Source organism: Strigops habroptila, chromosome Z (genome assembly GCF_004027225.2).
Source record: "Strigops habroptila isolate Jane chromosome Z, bStrHab1.2.pri, whole genome shotgun sequence".
Classification (NCBI taxonomy): Eukaryota; Metazoa; Chordata; class Aves; order Psittaciformes; family Psittacidae; genus Strigops; species Strigops habroptila.
Genome location: NC_044302.2, coordinates 92058946 through 92079372, shown reverse-complemented (window position 1 = coordinate 92079372; position 20427 = coordinate 92058946).

Sequence of the window (20427 nt, the reverse complement as noted above, 5' to 3'; positions counted from 1 at the left end):
CAATTTCATGGAGCAGAAAATTGATGGTAATGTGTCAGAGAGAGCCTGTCCCAAACTGCCTTGTATGGGGGAAGAAGGGGATGTGGAGTTACAGGTTGTTATCTCTCCTTGCAGGCCAGGTCTGCATTCCTGGCTCTCCAGCCAGATGCCCTCTGTGGTGGCCTGGGGACACCAGCAAACATCCCACCTTGTAGATGTAGAGGTCTGCTTCTCTGGAGGCCTAACTACCCCATATAAGAGCCCACCTCCCATCCGTGCCACTGCTGGGACTAGCTCAATCCATGCCAACAGAGGGATTTGGCTAAAGCTAAATTTCACTTTGGATCACCCTGGCTGGAGCCCGTGGCGTTCATTCATGTGGATGTGTGCACCAGGACAGGGCGTTGCGCAGCTGAGCTGGGGCTGTGGTGGTACAACACAGCAGTGGGTACTGGGCAGGGCATGTTTCCTACCGCAGCCTCTTCGTCCCACGGGAGCAACCGCTCCCCTGCGCTACTGCAGGCGCTGCCCACATCCAGCTGTTCTGCAGCTGGGACCGGTTTCACAGCCCCACCGTTTCCAGCGTCCCAGTATGAGTAGGAGGCTCTGGGCAGAGAGGATGGGAGAACAGGACAGCCAGGGCTTGGATACCCCCGGGAAAGCCACATCTGCTGGAAAGCCCCCTCCAAGGGTTTTTCTCTCTAAGCTTGTGGCTCTCGTCCTGCATCCTGCCTCTGCCATTAGCCAGCCTGGCCGGTTCAAATCATTTATTTCCCACACAGCCTGAAAAACCACATTTCTAACCAATTTATTTTGGGGACCTCTACACATTTTCCAATGCATTTTCCAGCAGAGATGCAGATTTCTGGTGCATTAAAGCTCACTGATCATTGCTCTGATCCCTCCTGTGGACCCCACAAGATGTCCATGTGTACTCCAGCAGGGCAATATGAGATGAAAAGCACTGACCTACATTTCCACATGAAACGTTCGAAGTGCCACGCATGAGTAAGACCACTGCTTTGAGCCAAATAATGAGAATGGCTGTCCATGTTCACCCTCACTTAAAGCCTTCACCATCAAAATGGGTCTAGGAGCAATGGCGAGAGCCAGACAGGGTACATTAGAGACCCCCACAGGGATATTATTGTGCTGCTGTGATTTTAATATCCTTAGACAGGAGATAACCCATCTCCACAGATAAAAACAGGAACCCACATGAAAAATGCAGCCATTATCCAACTAGACATAGTTTCCTCATCTCTGGGAAGCGCTGAGTGGAGGTAAATGCACACAGGATTGAAATTTCAATCTGCTCCAACTTCCTCCTGGGGCCAGAGCTATGTGGAGAGAAAGAAAAAGATTTACCTCTTTCAGGAGAGACTTAAAGCTTTTTACATATGACTAGGTACTTGGTGTGGCATGCTGACCAGGTCTATGCATTTAATCTCATTTCATCTCATTTCGTTAGAGCTTTAATCACGTTAATGACAGTCCTAATATTTCAGGATGGCTCTGGATCAGCGGCTGAACTCTGAGCGTTTTACTGCAAAGGAGATGATGCCAGAAGTTAGACACTGCTCAGGTGTCCTGGCATCCCTTCTGCTCTGCACCAGCATGTTGCAAACACCTCCTGCAGAGATGGAGAGGTGGCACCAGCTGGAAATCATCCTCTCAGCTCCCTCCTGCCACATTTTCTGCTCTGTCTCTGTGCATTTCAGAAGCGTCCTTTGGGGGTTCATGCCTTGAGCAAGACTTGTGGAAATAAAGACAGCTTAATCCAGAGTAGGAGGAGGCCAAAGGGAGGCAAGAAAGGTCTACAGCTACATAAAAGAGAGCTGCAAAGAGGACTGGAATAAGCAGAGCTCACCGCCACTAAGCACAGACAAAAACAATTGCAGGCACTCAGTGGGGAAGGTTTAGGTAAGACATTAAGGGACATTTTCCAATTATATGGGCAGTGCAGCACAGGAATCAGTTGCCAGGAGGAGGTAGGAGCTGTCAGCAGCTGTTTTAAAGAAGCAGTTAGCCCCCTGCCCAGCCTGGCAGTGCTGGGCTCAGCTCGGGGCAGGAGTACGGGGTTGCTGGCTGCCCGTGATCACTCCCAGCATGACGACTTCCATAAAGCAACATGTGCTCGAAATGCACAGCAGAGAGGAGACAGCCCAGTTATCTCTGCGTTGGTACCCGCTGCTCCAAGCAGGCAGGGAGCAGGTGATGTTGTGTCTGCAACAGCATCCTATGGGTCCTGTTAATCACACTGAAATAATCAAGCCCGGGGAGTCAAATGTATTAACTGCTAATTACAGGCGTTGCTAACCCTGCAGGCACTCTGTGCTCCCTGTCACCAGGCTCAGCCCAAAAGGCAGGGACCCTGACACTGTGAAGGGGAAGTGACAGCCCGGAGCCTGATGTGCCGGCCTCCCCACCCCATTGCTACCAATTCCTCTTCTTCCTTGCTCAAGGGCACTCACAGACTCCTGGACACATGCACACTGCACTAATTGAAGGATGTGCTAATACTGCTTAAATAGCCTTCCTGTTGGCTCCTTCCATGAACTTGAGCAACTTGCTTGATCCTCCTTGCAGCGAGGAAAAAGTACTTGGCCAGAGCCTGGCACCGGGCAGAGGGAAGGCTGAGAGCCAGAGCTGCAGTGCTCTGATCTGACATAGCATTGCGTGTCCATGTGGTGAAAACACATGAAAAGCTTGAATTCTGCTGGCATTTCTCTTCTGCCTGCCCATTTCAGCTCTGCTCATCTCCACCCAGGATTCAGCACTGCAGCAGATGTGGAACAATCTTGAAGCGATAGTGACAGTCTTTAGCACAAGTGGAAGCTCTAATGAGATGAAGTGAAATGCTAAAACACACCTTTGAGCTACACCAAACACTTTCTGAAATGCAAAGAGCCCTCCCTAAGGAAAAGCAGATCTTTTCATTTATTCCCCATGGTCTCAGCTCTACACCAGCACCAGAGCAGGCTTCAATTTCAAACCTGAGCTTTCTCTCAGCGGAAGAGGGGCCAACGTGGCACATGAAACAGGAGGTCGCAGAACTAGGAATATGAAATCTCACATCAAAGCAACGACAGTGCCTGTGTGTGTCATCACTGCAACCAGACACCCAACTGCTGGGCAACCACTGATCCCAGCTCACAGTTCTCACAGACCTCATTTCAAATAGCACATCTCAACCACTTGTTTAATTGCTCGATATTCATCTCTTTTTGAATTGCTAATTACTATGATCTTATTTGTGTTTGCACTAAATAGATGCCCAGGCAGCATTATGTTCATTCTGCAATGCTACTTGCCAGGTCTTTCACCAAGCTGTGGCTGCTTATCTTCCTTTCCAAATGAATTTTATTCCTTGAATTAACTTGGCTTTACAGACAAGGCTTTGAGCATGGAATAAATTAACTCATTAGCCTCAAATAACCCAGAGGCCAAAACATGCCATGTTTCATGGACTGTTTTCCAGCCCATACTGTCCTGGCAGAAACTGCAGTCAAGAGGGTAGGATATTTTCTCAGTGACTGCCCTGGGGATCTCCTTGCATGTACACAAGCTTTAGCCCTTGCAAAAAACACCAGCAAGTTTAGATCAAAAGTTGCCCCCAGATTTCTCCAGCAAAATCTTTCTGATTGAAAACCAAAACAAATTCACCAGAAAAAGAACAACTGGAAGCAAACCACTACAGTTCAGAGCAGGTGAAAGGGGGATGTCTGCAGAGTGGTGATGGATTATGAGAAAGAATCTCATAAGGAAGCCTAACCTGCCCCTATTTGTGTGTGTGATGTATGGTCAGACGCATCACCTGTGATGCATTTTATCCCCTTCTGCAGGTCACACATCCCAACATGCCAGAGGAGCCTCTTGCCCAAGGCCATCTTCCAAGATCTTTTAAAGTTTATGGCTAATGAAGCCCCATGGACATCCACAGCATTTCTTCTCTTTTACATTCACCTCCAAAGCAAGCTGTTTGTTTGCAGGCTGGCAAGGGCAGGAACTCAGCCCATGGCCAGCCAGCTCCCAGCCTGACCCTCAGCCAGGGCTTTATACCAATTGCTCTGCACAGGCTTTTATGGCTCTTTCAGCTGCACTCAGCTTTAATTGTGCCTGATCAAAATGCACATGGTCAGCTTTGATAATCACTGATGATCAGGAGCTTTTAGGAGGCAAGCGACAGGGCCAGTGCTAGCTTGATGGATTGGGTCATTAGGAGCAGCTGTTTCCCTCCTTGACTTGCTTTTTAAAGGGAAGTTTTGTTATTTTCTTTCTTTGCTCCTCTAGAAGCTGGGTGAAGGTGTTTGGGGGTCCCTGGGTATTGCACACTCTTAAAAGCCTAAGAGTATTGGTGGGTATAATGAAGGAGGTCGTCATAGTCCTGCCATGTCATGGCTAGCATGTACAGCAGTGGATTTGAATAGTAATTTTTGCATAAATTCTAAATCATCTGCCTGCTCTGTTGGTACTCAAACAGCACTCCTGACTGTGAGTGGAGCATCTCCATCATCACAGCTCCCCGTGGCGAGGTAAGAGATACAGGCGGGGAGCAGAAGTGCAGAGGGATTAGAGGCAGCTTCCAATGCAGTATTCACATGCCTGAGCTTTGCTTTCTTAGCTGAGTGGGCTGGAGGCACGAAGGGCTTCTCTGCAGTGGTCCAGCTGTGAGCATTACCTGGGGATTTGGGACTGTAGGTCTGCCTCTCTTGCAGCAGCCCCCATCCTGCTTGGTGCAACCTTGTTGGGGTGCTGTTGCCAGATCACCTGCCTTCCTCAAGGAAGAGCTGTCATTTTACAGATGAAACTTCAAGACTTCAGCCCCTCCAGGATAGAGGAGTGTCTGTAATCACCGCACACCAGTGCAAAAGAGTATAAACACAGTGGTTGTAAATAGAATTAGAGAATATTTTGGGTTGGAAGGGATCTTCAAAGGTCATCTCGTCCACTCACCCTGCAATGAGCAGGGACATCTTCAACTAGATGAGGTTGCCAGGATAACACCCCCTTGCTTTAGAAGAACTGAGCTGCTGCCAGCAATTAGTGAGTTCGCTACAAACCACAGAAGATTTCCAGCCCATCTCGTGCTACCTTTCCACTTGGGATATTTGAGCTGTGGCTTGGGAAGCCCATATGCACCCAGAGAATGATACAGCCCCGGCATCGCTGCCACACCACTGTCCTCAGCCTTGCAGGGTCCCTTCACCAGGGCCAGCGGTGCTCATGGCTAAAAGCTCTGCCTTGTGCCAGGACCTGCTGCTGTGTGGAGAGCAGCCCATGTGTCTCCAGACATCAGTGGCCTCTCTAGAGCAAGTTCCCACCCTACAGACAGAGCCAGTGACCTGCTGCAGCCGCTGAACCTGGGAAAGGATGCTCAGAACCAGCCTCCAGTCCCTACCCAGGGAAAAGCCAGGCAAGGCAAAGCGAAGCTGTATTAGAGAAGCCCGTCAGAAATGCTATCACAGCTCACTCTACCTGTAGATCAGGCAGCCCTGAGCTAGAGGCAAGCTGAACTACTTTATAAAGGCACAGTAGGGATTTCTGCCATGGTAGGGCTGAATGCATCCTTGGAGCAATTCACCCTCAAATGTCCCATTGGTCTCTGGGGGTGCATAGAAGATTAATTGTAGGTGCTAAGTATCTGCCTCCCTGAGGACACCTAGTTCAGCCTTTCCTGCTCTGCTGAGATGCCATCAGTTTAGGAATTAATTACAAATGTGAGTTGGAAAAAAAAAAAGTAATAATTTTGTTTAATAAAATAAAAAAAGTGGGGGGGGAGGGTAGGAAAGAAAATTTGCCAGAGCCATACATTAAAAACAAATTATGCTCGTCAGGCAGGTGAGCCAAGGCCCGCCAGGCAATTGGGAAGGCAGTTTGCAGGTGGTAATTGAAAAAAGTGAGAGGCAAGAGAACCGCTTAGGCGCTAGCATAATAATTCTCAACATTCGTGAGCAACCACCAAGTTATCTACTAGCAGTGGGGAAAGGAGCTGCCCTATGCTGTGTCCATCCTGAAGTCCCCACTGGGCTGGGGTCTGTATGCCTAAGACCAGGGCAGGATCTCAGCAGTGATTCCTCACTGTGTTCTGTTATTAGCCCTGATCACCCCTGAGGTTTGTGGAAGGTCTGTGAGTTAGTGCCAGGGCTCCCTTTGTAGCCCAAATTATGCATTATAGCACAGCGTGAGTATTAAACACTTACTGCAGGAGGGATGCTGCTGTTTCTTTGCAGTTGGTTGCTTCTCTTTCCAGCTCCTGCCTTGGGAAAAGCCTTGGCACCTCATCCTGCTCTGCTCTTCTCGGCATCCCTGCTGGGTCCAAGACTTAGGCAAAGCCCAGGAGAGACTTTGTCCCCAGGGAAAGCCACTGAGCTGTCCCCAGCCACTTGGGAGTTGCGGGCAGCCTTGGCCGAGGCTTTCCCTAAGACTGCCAATCCTAGGTAGCAGCTGAACTGGATGTGTGCAAGCATCCAGCTCCTTTCCTGGGCTGTCATGGCTGGGAGGCGCTCCTCCTCTAGTGTCAGGGATTTTCTTCCTGCGTGAGCTCATGAAGTGTGACGAGGACATTCCTCATGCTCTGGGGTCCCTCTCTGCAAGGGGAAGCAGACCTCTTGTCTGCTGCAGGGTGGGTAAGGCTCTTGCTATGGAGTTGAGTCCATGCTGGCTCCTATGCCCGGATACTCCTGAGGAAGGTCTGGGGAGTCTTTTGGTCTCCTCTTCTTCACCTCTTAATCAAGAGGCAGCCTTGAGAAACAAGGAGATGTGGATGGAGTGGGGTCTGGGAGTGTTTTCCATCTTAACTGCTTTGGTTGGGTTGTGTTCACACATTGGCAATCGACACAAAATCAAGCGCTGAGTTTGCACTAGTGAATATCTGCAGAGCATGCTGCAAGGAGTGCATCAGCTCCTTCACTTAATGGCTGGTTTGGCCCAATTCCCATCCTAGCCCCTCTCACCAGGACTTCTGCCTGGTGTTGTTTAACCAGGTAATGTTTAACCTGGTTATGTTTAATCCTAGCCACTGCTAATAATCCCTTTTCTAACCCTATTTCCACCTTCTCCCATCACTCACTCTCTCCCTCACAGTTCCCCTGTGACCATTTCACAGCTCCTATATGTTACAGGTTCTGTTGCTTTGATTGCTTCCCATCCGGTGGGTCAATCGAGATAAGGACTCATTTATGTGAGATGCTGTACATGCAGAGACCATCCCTATCCTGCGAGACTGCAGCTAGCTTGACAAGCCATGGTTTATCCTTGGAGGACGGGGGAACAGAGACTCAGACAGATGTGGTAACTTGCCCCATGTTGCACAGAGGACCCTGTGTGAGGAGCAGTCCCAATCTGAGTGTGACCGTGGCCCTGCAAAAGGCATGTGGAGTGCTAAAACCAAGACGAACTAAGCACAGCTGGCATAAAATCCATGCAGTACATTGAACTGTAATGATTCTGACAATAAAGCAACCCAATAAATATTATGAAATGAAAACAGCCCTCCGGGAGCGTTTGCTATCGATTGCTGAGAGCTGGCATTTGTGCAGCAGATTACGTGCAAGACAGGTTCGCTCTGCCTTTTCTTCTTTCCCTTTTAAATGCAGAATGAAAAGAACTCTCTGGAGTGCGTGCTGGAGGGAGACCCCCTCCCTCTTGCGTTTGGGCGCTGTCAGAAAGGGAGAAAAAGAGGTGAGCAAGACGGGGAAGGCTGTGCACCAAGCGGGAACAGAGTGTGGGGATGCAACTCCTGCCCTTGCACGTGGTGACAGCTTTGCTCGTGTACCCTGCATTCCCACCTGCAGAATTAGGGATAGGTCTCCATCCCTATGGGTGATTAATATTCCCATGGGAACATTCATATGCCCATGACTGATGCACAGCTTGGGTCTCCTGCCCCAGTGTGGGGTGGGGGAAGCTGGCTGGTATGTGGGGCTGAGCAATGGGATCTGGAGTGAGTTTGTCTACATTGGGAAAGACTTGGCATGGTAGGAGGGGGATGTTTGCCGTCAGCACCTTGCAAAGCTACAGCTCTGGCTTTCCTGCCTCCCTGTCCCTTACTGAAGCACGGGTGACTATAAATGCTCCTTGGCTGGCCTGGCACATGGACCAGCTCTCTCAGCTGGGTCCCATTGGGTTGGTGCTGTGAAGATGGGAGCACTGATGTACTCTGAATCACTACTTGGCACCTCACCCAGTTTCCCTGGTCTTTGCCTGCCATGGTGTGGTGTCCACACTTCACCACCACCACCCAGAGTTTCCTTTCCCATTTCCCTTGTTCTCCTTTTCTTTTGGTGTCCCACGGGATGCTCAGCTGAGCCAGCTCTCATCTCCCTGTACTGATCATCTGATGCTGTGTGAGCAGAGGATATGAGCTTGGACCATGTAGTGCAGGGGTGTCCCTGCTGCTGCTCCTTGGCCAGTGTCAACCATGGACCTGAACTTCCCTCACACATAACCCCATGCTCCACAGCAAGCCCTCCCTTTGGTTTCACTGGGCTCCTGCCTGCTGCTTCTTCCATCCTCTCCACCTGGCTAATTAACCCTGTTCCCAGTGAGAGCCTTCCTACTGCTGTTAATTACAGGAACACCAGCCTGCGAAGTAAGTGTGATGGACTGGTCCCTACCTGTGCTTTCTAACAAGGAGGAGCAAATTCACAGAACGTGAGAGGGGATAAGGGAATTCCTCATAAATTCAAGACATGAATCAGGTGGGCAAGGTATGTCTTCTGATATGAGGAGTAGGATCCATTGGATAAAGCTAGGTGGAGCTAGGCAGTAAACAAGTAAACAAGCAGTCCTTCCAGCAATAGGCAGAGGATGTTCAGCATCCTTGTCACGGATGCTAAAAGCTTACCTGGACTGGAGGGAAGACTGCACAATTTTATACAAAAGAGAGGTTCATAGTTACACTGAATTACACCTCAGTCAGGAAGCCCCTGAGCTGAGTGGCTGCTGCATTTTCAGCAAACACCTGAACACTGCCAAAACAGTGTCATTGTCAGCACACCTTGGTGCTGAGCTGTGCTCCTCCAGAGCACAAACCCTGCTCACTGCTCCTCAGCTGGTCGCGCTTCCTCTCTGCCTTCAGCTCTCACCATCGCAGCACAATCTTCTCTTCTGTAGCCTCAGGGCAGGGCACCAAACACTGAGAGTCATTGCTCAGGCACTGCTGGCATGTTTGCCATGAGTAGCTCTGTACTAGAAGAAATAAGTTTAAAAGCTGCTGTGACACAGCAAGAGATGTCCTAAAGCGTGTGTTATCTCATCAAGCGCACCCAGGCTGAGCTGGGCTCTTTCACCAGCCTCATTTGTCTGAGCAGCAGACTGATTGCGATTTGCAAAGTGACATCTCCAGAACTCTGGGTGGTTTCTGTATTTATTTTATTCTTCTATTTTCTTTCTGTTGTTGTTGCTGTTTTTTATTGCAGAGAGCTCTACTGCAAACAGCTGGAACAGGGACAAAAAAGAAAACAAGAAAGAACAGTTATCCCTCACTGGGGGGAGAGGATAAAATAGCTGCATCTATTGTGGGCATTTCATAGATGTTATGGTGTTATGACCGACTGCTGAGTGCATGACAAGAATGGGCCCAACTCTGCTCTAAGATACTTACAAGAATAAATTTGAAGTATCTGTGCTAGAGTCAATAGTGATTACGTTGGGTTTTTATCAGTGAGACTTATAGCAATTGAAGGGTTTTTGAAGGCATTTCTGAAAAAAATCCCTTTCCTGCTGGCTAAAGAGATACACTTCTTTGCTAACTGGAAATAATTGTATGCATTTGGATATCAGCATCTGCTAAATAAGTCCAGGGCTGTGTATTAATGAGGGCACTGCAAGAACTTTGGAGGACAGGCTCGGAATTCAAAATGATGGGGATGGATCAGAGCTAGTGTCTGGAATCAGCCAGACGAAATTTAGTACAGAGAGCTCAGGGTGCCACATTTAGGAGGGATAAATGAATGCATGCATGCGTAGACAGGAGAGCCTAGAGAGGCAGTGGGATGGCAGGGAAGGATCAAGGGGTTGAGACGGATCACTAACTTAGCATGAGTCAATAGTGTGATGGTTTAGCAAAAAGGGCAGCTCACCTCCTGGGATGCATTAATGTTGGATGTTGGATGTGAGCCACGGAAAGCTGCAATTGTGCTTTGTCTGAGCTGTGTCCAAGCCTGGGCACTGCAGCTGAGGGCACCTGCAGATGAACCAGAGAAGAACAGCAGCATGTTTGAAAGGAGAGATGCTAAAGTGGGCCAGAAATCAGTGTTTCATTCCTATGAAAACACCTGTTTTTCAGAGAGGGAAGATGAAGGACATTGGTTTCTAAAGAGCTCAGTCCACTTCTGAAAATGGACCTCAGTTTGGCTCTGTGGGACAATTGCCCTCACTTCTTGCTATTTCTGTCCTTCAGACCTTCCTCCCAGGCCATGAAACCCTTCCCCGATGGGATCCCACCCTTTGACATACCAGGTTTCTTTTGGGGATGTCTTATGATGGAGAGCAAACCATCTTCACCTCCTTTGTTGCAAGTTATCTCCACTATCTCGGATTCCTTGGGTTCATTCTCAATCCTTGATGGGAAGTGGGCTTCTTGACTGACTTCTGGGTAGGGAGCCTAGCTTCACTGTTCATGTTCCAGGCTTTTCCTCTGCTTTATTTCTTTTAAAAACTAAGAGACTTGTAAAAGTGGTTTCTGAGCCAGCAATGTCTCTTGTTTTTTGAGATATGCACTCTTAAGTCTGAGCAATGCTTGGGAAAAGGGTAACCCAGGCAGCAAACACCACCTCTTTCCTACTGCCCTTGAGACCTGTGTTTGGAATCTCAAGGACAAATAGAAATAAACCAAAAAAGCAGCTATTTATGCATGGCAGTGGAACTGCTTTCAGGCTGACCCTTTCCCACTGGAAAACGACTGGCCCCTCGGTTGCAGAAAAACCTGTGAAGATGCTGGGAGGCTGCACAAATGGTTCGTTATCTGCTGCCTGACAAAGGCAAGAGGCAGACTTTTCTGCACCGACTCCTTCCTCTTTGCAATGCACTGTGCATACCGGCTTCTGGGTGACATTAGCCTTTAGACGGGTGTGTGTACACCGGAGGAATACGGGAATGTCAAGCGTATCCCAGAGTGGCAATACAGCCTGTGGATTAAGCTCTTCTTTCAGTGATATTAGGACAAACCTGCAGGAGGTCTCTTGAAATCAGAGGGGCAGATTATCTTGATAATAAAAGCAATCAGAATCTGCCCTGCCCACCACTGACTGCAGGATTGTCAGGGATGTGCAGTCAGGGATGTGAATGGGGCAGGGATGGGCAGGATTTTTTTCAGGGTTTGTGGCAGTGCTCCTGCAGAAGGAGGAAGGATGATGTGCAAGGATGCCCTTTGCCTCTGCACACCCCAACTCCACGTTGTCACTGTGTGTGGTGGACTAGGAAACAACGGTGGCAGTGCATTCATTCATGAAAATGAATGAGAATGCCTGCCTTGGGAAAATTGCAGCCTAAGGTGTGATTTGTCTTCACCAACAGTGGCTAAAAAGAGTCAGATGAACCATCTCCTCAAAGGGCTTCATTTCCACTTCTCTTAATCATGCCCATCTCCCCACTTCTGCACAGAGAGAACTCGAACAGCCTGCTCCTCTCCAAAGTCCCAGCACCCAAGCTACAGCCCCGTCCCCTGTACTGGTCTTGGCAAGTGCTTCTCACCAATTTTCCTCCTTGTTCATGTCCTTGCACTGCTATCACAGCCTTCCTGGCATGCCTTGGATAGCAGACAAACCTACCCTCATCCAAATGTCCATGTTATCTGTGGCACCCCGCAGATGCCATCTCACCAGCCCCATCAGGGTGTAGCCAGGGCAGGGGGTGCTGTAAGGGGAAAGGTCCCTCTCAGACAATTTGAGGGGCTGGGAGGGCACTGAGCAGGTAAGTCCATGCCCTGGGAGCCTTCTCCTAAACCTGCCAGGATAACTGCCTGGCTGAGCTGGGAAGAGGAGGCTGACACTGGAGAGCAGAGCCTATAAACCCTGACTAGTCAATAACTTCTGCCCCATCCCACCAGCCCTAGATGAATGGGCTTGCAGGGTGAAGCACTCACTCTCTGAATGTGATGGGAGCTGATTGATACAAATCAGCACTCACACGAGCTGAAGCGCTCAGATGCCTGCTGCTTAACAGGGCTTGTGAGCAGTGTCTGAAGTGCTAGTGTTCAGATGAAACACGTCCTCTTCAGAGGGATGCACTTCCCCGTCGGCTTTGCCTTTTCATTCCTCTGGCCTTTTTTTTCTGTCTGTCTGTCTTCTTTTTTAATAGGGGTTTAGAATGAGGTCAGTGATGGAATATGAAATACCACTTAATTTTAAGGTATAAAAGACAGGATGCCCTGTTCAGCATTTGAACAGTGATGCCTCTGGGTTGTCCTGTCCTGTCTGCCAGCAAGGGCTGCGGGGACTAATGTTAGCCCAAATGTTGCACACACACACAGACACACGTACAGGCACCTGACAAAGACCCTGCACATCATTTGCCACACCAACGTTTGCATGCAAAAGCTGTCACCCCATATAGCCATTATTGACCAAATACATTGCCAGAGCATCCCTCTGCACCCAGCCTACAAAGCCTGTTGCTTGAGTGTTTTGCTGTACTTATCACACACAAACACACCACCTCTCTCATGCACTTCTTCAAATGAACAGAAGAGCGCACACAGAGGCATGGTCTTCTGTACGCCATTACCTAGGCACAGTAATCCTCCCTGACACACACTCTATCCACCATTACAACCTCTTCCCTGAGCTCAGCCCATGTAGCCAGTGTCATCCTGCACCCCATCTCCCACATATGACCCACGGACATGTTCATGTGGCTGACCCACAGGCTGTCGCTTGCCCTCTAGCACCCCTGCCTGCTGCATGGCTGCTGTGAGAAATTGCTGTTTGGTTCCTTAATTAGCAAGGAAAGCAAAACTAATCAGGAGCAGCAGCAGCCCAATGTCCTACTTGGACAAACAGAAGGGCTGAAGCAAGCCCTGAGTGCTGTGCAGAGCCACGTCTCCTGGAGCTCAGGGTGTCACTTTCACAGCAGAAATGAGGATCGCCAGAGACTGAGTCTCATTTTGTTGCACAGGCTGCGCACACAAGGGTGTCAAAGGCCTGGCTGGGAGCAAAGTGCGAGGCAGAGATAAGCCCCCTGTTTGTTTATCAGTAGAGTGATGTCAGATACTGTTCTTCTCCTCTGAAAAATAGACCCAGTGAAGGCATACAGCTCAGGCTGCCTGGGGAGAGCAGGCTCCAAGGGGCAGGCTCTGACTCTGAGGATCAATGGCTGGCTTTGCATCTCGGGGACACGGTATCCTCTGAAAGACACCTCCAGCAGCTTTCTCCAGCCTCTCTGCTCCAACAGGCTGGCTGGACTTGCAACAGCTGGCTACCACCAGTTGCCAGTGCTCCCCCCAACCCAGAGGGTTGCTGATGTCTGTCTCCTGCATCATCTTTCCTAATGCACCTTGTTCCCTCTTTGCCCTAGCTCTGCCTTCACCCCTCTTCTCTCAGCTCTGCCAAAACCTTTCTGCACTCCTGTCTCCCTGCGGCTCCCCATCCCTCATGCTCCCGGCCATGAAGTGGGGACAGCGGAGCTTCAGACACTATGTGCTGCAGGGAAGGGAGCCCTGCAACCAGCTGAAGTGTAAACGGAGCTTTTGAGTGATCTGATTCTTGCTGTTTCCTTTTGTCCCCTGTCTTTGTCAGCGCAAAGGGACTCCTGACCTCGCCACTGTGTTATTTATCAGCCGCCGCCTTTGATTCCCTGTACCGAAGATGCAGTCAGCTCCGCACCCAGGTTTGCTGGCAGTCGGCTTTCTGGGACTGCATGTGCTTGAGGTTTGATCTCCTTTGCTTTATGCCTTTGCAGCCAAAAAACCCCTGAGCTGTGTTGCGAGGAATTCCTTAAAAGAAAGGAGGGGAAGCATCTCCTCAGCAGGGCAAGTCCACCTAGCTCATGAACCGCCTGCCTCCTGTGCAGTGCTCATGCCCAGGTACCTTGAGCAAAGACAACAGGGACCTGTTGTTGTCTTTTGGACAGATGGATCTAAAGGGAGGGAAATTAGCATGGGAAGGGAGGCTGGGTGTAGGACAAGGCATTGAAACTAGACCTCCTGCCCCAACCTGGGGATGCTCCTCTTGCCCCTGGGGTGGCTGAGCAGGATGTGCATGGTGCAGCATAACCTGCCTGCTATGGCAGAGCCCCAGGCATAATGTGAGGCCAATATAATCTCCTTGGGGGTGGAATGGTTGCAGGATCTGCTGTAGATACCATGTACAAACTCTGGGTTTTGGGGCACGATGTCAGCAGCCCCCAGCTAGGATTGGGATGGAGAAACTTACCAAGCCAAAGCAGGAGGAGGAAGCAGTATGATACTGAGCCCCTGAAGCCTAGCAGGGGCACATGATGCCACTCGGACCTGGGGGGAACTGAGCCCCAAGGGTCTTGGTGGTGTACTTCAGCCACTCAGCCCCCATCTCTCTGGCCTCAGTGGGGTGTCAATGCCAAGCACGGGCACAAGCTACAGCCAAGCACATGCCGGCAGGGTGATGTGCTGCGTGCTGCCTGCTCGCGTACACAAGATGCAGTTTTCAACTGCTTCATGTGTCTATAAGACAGGTGTTCTCCAGCAGCAGCAGGGAGAGATTTACAACAGTTTATCTGTTTCTAGACGTGCAGCGCAGCTCTGATGCGGTTTGGGCATTGCTTCTCCCAGGGGCAAGGAGAGAAAGTGGAGTCAGGATGCCTGCGCTCCCAGCTGGGATATGACAGCACTGCCAAGAGAGGGGGCTGGGGCTGGGGAACTGCAAAAAGATGTGTCCAAAGTCCATCAGTATCATCCCAGGGGGGAAGCTGTTGATATGCGTGGCCTTCAGCCTGAATCCATTTTAGCCTCACAAATACACTGGGGGTGGCTGGATCTTGGTCCCAGGCACTATTCCCTCCAGGAAGGACAAACTTCCCTTTGCCCTTCCTTCACCCTTCACTTCTGGGGTGAAGCAGAGCAGCTGCAATAGCCCCAGGGGGTTAGGCATGGGGAGACAGGCAATGCAGGCTTGGAAAGAGGGAGGTGTTGAGGAGGAGAGTGGGCACGCTGGAAGAGAGGAGAGCATGCCAGGGGAGCACTGATAAATGGAAAAGGCAATTAAGGCACAAAGAAAGAAGAAAGAAAGACCTGAAAGGTAACTGACTAGAAAATTAAAATTATTCAGCTAAAGAAAATAGATCTAATGGCTTTGATGGGATGTGGTCCCGGCACATCAGCACAAATAGCACGTCAGGGGAAGTTTCCTTAAAGGGGTCAGGGACAGAGAGAAGCCCCAAGTTCCCTGGGGTCCCCAGAAACCACTTTTCTCCCCACTCACAAGAGCAGGTTCCTTCCAGGCTCCTTCCAGGCTCCTGCCCATGGTTTCCTGCTGCAGCCCTCAGGCCCCCGGCTGTTAAACTGCTCTCCCCAAGGTGGCGAGAACACATTGTACCACAGCCTGTGTCTTCAGCACATCATGGCCAGGAATGCAGGAGGCCAATTGGTTCTTTGCCTGCAGGGCAAAATGCCTCCGCAGTGGCTTAAGGGGTTAGTTACTCCACCCTCGGTGCTATACCTTGCTTCTGTTATTTCTGAATCACAGCCTGTATTTTCTCTCTTATGGTTCCTCCAATTTGCTGAGATTGTTTCAGGTTCTACAGTCCTGTTCTCCCTGGTGTTTGCAATCTCTCCCAGCTTGCTGATAAGCCTGTGGCTGGAAGAGGTAAACACCTCTTTCCATCGTCTGAGGCACCACTGAAAATATTAGCTGAGCCAGGACAGCCCTCATTCACCTCATTCAACAGCCTCATCATGAGACTGATAGAAAAAAGCGCATGAAAAGAGGGAGAGGTGATGGGGACGAGGGTTGTGGACGCCAGGAGGACAGGGAGTGTGGGCACTGGTGCAATACTGGTGCTGCCAAGAGCAGGATCCCAGTTTTGCTGGGGATGAGCCAGGCTGTGCATGTTGCTGGAATGATAAAAGCAGATGGCAAAGGTGTGCATCTGATCTGGAGGAGCTTGTTCAGCCTCTTGCTGATGAGGCCCATTCTGCATGGCAAGGGAAGCCTAAACCATGCCCAGGGAATTAATTGTAAAGGGACAACAGATAGTCCCAGAGGGTGGGAGAGCAAACGGCCTGGCCATCCCAAGCCATCCCTCCTGCTGCCTCTGCTAAAGGGGATGTGGGAATATGGGTTGTGTTCACCAGTGCCAACTGCCCTGGTGCCCCGGATAGCAGCCACTTTAAGGATGGATATGAGTTTGGGTAAACACCACAGGGTGCTATGTGGTGGCTGTGAAGGGCTGCCTTACTCCCCCGTTCCCAGCATTTCTTGCCTAACACCTTGTTCTGTCTCTCTTTTCCTCCAGTCTGGGCTCCCAGCTGCTTGTCTGCTGAAGACATGCTGAGAAAACATTGCATATTATAGAATGAGAAACGGTAAACACAGGTTTCTTGCTAGCTTTCCACTTGTTTTTATTCTGTGAGCATCGGCTAAAGCCGACAGGGATAGGGTATTTAATTAGAGTATTGTTTTTCACCTGCCTTCAGGCTCTGCAGGGTCTTTCCAGGAGGATTGCATTCCAGTGAAGTTCCGGAATGGCTTTACTGTGGAAGCGATGAGGGGACATCCCTTCAGTGTCTCAAGTCTGCTGAGCACAGCTTGTGCTTTGGGGTTATCATTGAGCAGGGCGTGGGATGCCAGTTGGAGGAGAGGGAAGTCCCATATCCATTCCAGGGCTGTTTCTGGGCTGGACTTAGATCCTGGGACAGATCCTCCCAGGGTCCATCAGATCCCAGTGGATTCTCTCTCTGAGACAATACTTCCACATAACTCTATTCCTCTTGAATATCAAGTTCCTGGAAAAAGTGCTTATGGTTTGCACTCAGTGTGTTGCAACATCTTCCCCTAAGGGTTCCCAGGTTCTTTATTCACTCTAATTAATAATGATCTCCCTTACCATCACAGTAATTTATTTATTCAGCACCAAGGCATGCTGTCTTGCAGGCAAAAATACCTCGCGTCCTTTCAGTGGTGCTGGTGGAAGCTGGAAGTCTTGCTTTGAAACCAAAATCATGTCCCAGAGTTTGATCAAGGACACCAGCTGGTGCTGAGGCTGCAGCCAAAGGTCTCAGCCTGCATTTGTGCTGTGTGGGGCTGAGCAGAATTGCTCCTAAACACTTTTGAAACCTGCTTTGCATTAGCTTGGGTGCATTGTGCCAAGACCCTTCGGGGATGTTTAGGAACTCTTGCCTGGAGCCTGCTGGCTGGTGGGACCAGAGCTGTGAGACCCAGCTTCTCACCTAAGGATGCTCAGGCACATACTGCCTTTTGGATGAACGAATCAGGAGCTAAAAGTTATTTGAGGTTAAATCCATCATAGGCTTGTGCAAAGCATCATTTATGAATCCTCCTGAAGCCCTTCAATATCCTTTCCCTTGCCATGGACAGAAGCTGTGCCTGGGAGGGGTGGTGAACACATATACATGCCAGGGATGGCCTGGCTCTGATGTGGGGGCAAATTCTGCCAAAAAGCAAACACTTCTGTTGCAACCTTCCTGCAGTTTGTCCCCCTGTGTGACTCTTCTTTGGGAGAGGAGAGCAGGTCCTCCATGAGTACCCCCCACTGCAGAGTGGGCAGTGCCCTCCAGCTTTTAACCCCATGATACCCCATGATACCCAGTCTGCAGAGATGATACTGTCTAGCTTTAAGTTGAACACATCTGCAGAGCAGCAGCTCAACCCTTCTGGACTGTTAGGAAGCAGAGAGGTGGGAGGAGGCAGCCGATAAGCCGAGAGGTACAGGATGCCCGGTAAGATTTATTGTGTTGTGTTTTCAATTTACACATTGACACAAGACAAACAGATGAGATTTCAGTACAGCAAGCTCAATTAATCAGGGCTTTGACAGCTGTGAAGCTGGACATTATTAATCCTCTTTGTAGATAGACCAAAGGGGTAATAATTACACTTTTCCCAAAAATAATAAGGAATGACATTCCTCCTGTTGCCCCCTCCCCCTTTCTCTGCAAGAACATTTCCTAATCACAGTTCCTAATACTATACTAATTGCAAAAATACTTCAGCTCACCTATTGTTTGAAAGATGGGAAGCAAAACACATAAATGTAAAATCCTGAGAATAGTCTTTTTGGGGCTCTAAGTTTCATAGGGAAGGAGGCATCCAAAGCCAGGACCCTGGCATTGTTGACACATTTCTCTGTGCACTTGGATCCACGACACTCTGGATCCATTGCTTTTGGGATGTGTAGTTAACAGGGAGGCTGCATGTTTGGGATGCATGGCAGGGAGTTGTGGGATGGATTCATCACTGTCTGTGAGCAAAGATGCTTGAGAAGTTGGGCTGTTCATCCGGCCACAGCACCTGTATGACCTGGAGATGCTGTTGGCTGAGCTGTCAGCGTGGTCCTAATGGGATATTCCAGCCTGCTCTGGGGCAGGAGGGTTCCAACCATCAGAGCACAACTCACCCTTACCTATCCCCCCATTCAGGGAAGGGAGATGCAGCCAAGGCATCTGCATCGACCAGGACTGGGTAGGATGGACTCCTCTAGAAGCAGGAGAAGGGGGATGTCCTCACTCCTAGTCTGAACCCGGTTTTCCATAGCCACACTGCAAAAGTCACCCATTGCTGGCCCTGCATACATGGCTGGAGAAGTCAGACAGGCAGAGCAACCCGTTGCTTTCCTGTGCTGCACCACGCAGACACCACCCTGATCCATCCACCTCCAGACAATGTCATCTTCCAAGTGGGAGACATTTAAACAGTGAAATGCCAAAGGAGCAGCATGGTATTTAAAGGCAAAGATGCAATTACTAAAGTTCTCGGGAGAGCAAGCACACAAATGAGGGAGGTTCGGAGAGAGGTTATTTATCCTGCTCCTAAATCCGTGGCAGCGCCACGTGTTCGCTAGGAAGGGGGTGTGCAAACACGAGGCTGATCAGAGTGTCTCCAGAGGGGACGGGTTTGTTTGACAGTTTGCCACTAGAGCATCTGAAAAACCTGACGTTGCCTGCGGCCATGGGAAAGGTGACAAGCTGCGGTTCTCTCAATATTACACCTGACTGAAGCCTCGTTACAGGCGTTAGTGGCAGAGGGAGCATCAAGGGGTTGGTTTACATCTGCGCCCAGGAGATGAGAGAGGCAGCCAGAGAGGAAAAGAGCCAGGAAAAAGTATTAGTGGCAGGGTAGGTTCTGGGCTGTGGCTCAGATCAGGTCCTAAATACTCTGCCTGCTGTTTCCTCCTCTCTCTAAGTCTCTTCCCATGATATCTTGCATCCCCACCCTCCCCTGCATCACCTATAGGAGCTAATAACTCAGGGGTGCTGATGGAGGGGGTCTGTTTTGTCATGGAGATGGAGACATCTGCATGCTGATGCTGGTGCTCTGAGCTGCTGGGTGGTGCAGCAATGAATGGGGCAATAGGTCCTGGTGTAACCCTGATGGTACAAGCCACAGCCCATGATGGAATTGCCCAAATGGGCATGGGTCTGAAAGTGTGGACAGCCCAACTGTAGCACCCTGGGAAAGGAGAGCCCAGCCTCTCCCCATTTGCCTCTTCCCCTGTTTCAGCACTGGACACATTAGGAAGCTTTCTGCCAGCATCCAGCCCAAATCTTTGTTCTTCTGCATCTGTCAAGTGCCTTTGGTGCTGGGTAATGCTAAATAATGCTAATTTTATTCCATCTGCCTTGCTTGTGCTTAAAATCGCTGTTGCAGAGAAAGAAAAATCAGCATCAGCTGGAAGTGCCATCTTTGAGAGAGAAATGCCAGAGAAGCAGTGGGGGCAGGACTGCAGAGCTGAGAGAGGTTAGAGGCTGCAAAGACAGTGGTGCCCATGTGAAGCTGGGTGAGGAGAGAGGATGTTGAGGCTCAGACCCTCTGCAGCAACCACTCCTCAACATCTGCCACTGAAGCAGAAAATCTGCTTCTTTCTGGCGCTGGTAATTTTCCCTTTGGTTGAATGTTGTGGTTTGGCAGCTCACAAAATCCAGCCATAGGGCGGCTGGCACGTCCACACGGTGTGAACGGGTGATCTGTAAGTTTCACCTCTTCATTCAGAGGTGCTGGATAGTTTTCCTGTGTGCCCTTTGCACCTCCTTGCAAACTTGCAAAAGATTTGAAGCTTCTTGCCAACCACGGAGCATTGGCTGTGACAGCTGTCTGGCTTCACAACTGGTTTAGGACACCATCATCTGTAGTTGCCCATAGACGGATGGATACTTTTGCTGGTGAGAGCAGCTTTGGAGGGAGGATGGGTGCCTGTGCAAACCACATTGATTTTGCATGGGAGTGAAGCAGGGAGCATCTCCAAGCAGCCAAGGGGGCACAGTGGCAGCTTCTCCTGCTTCGGTGAGGTGGAGGA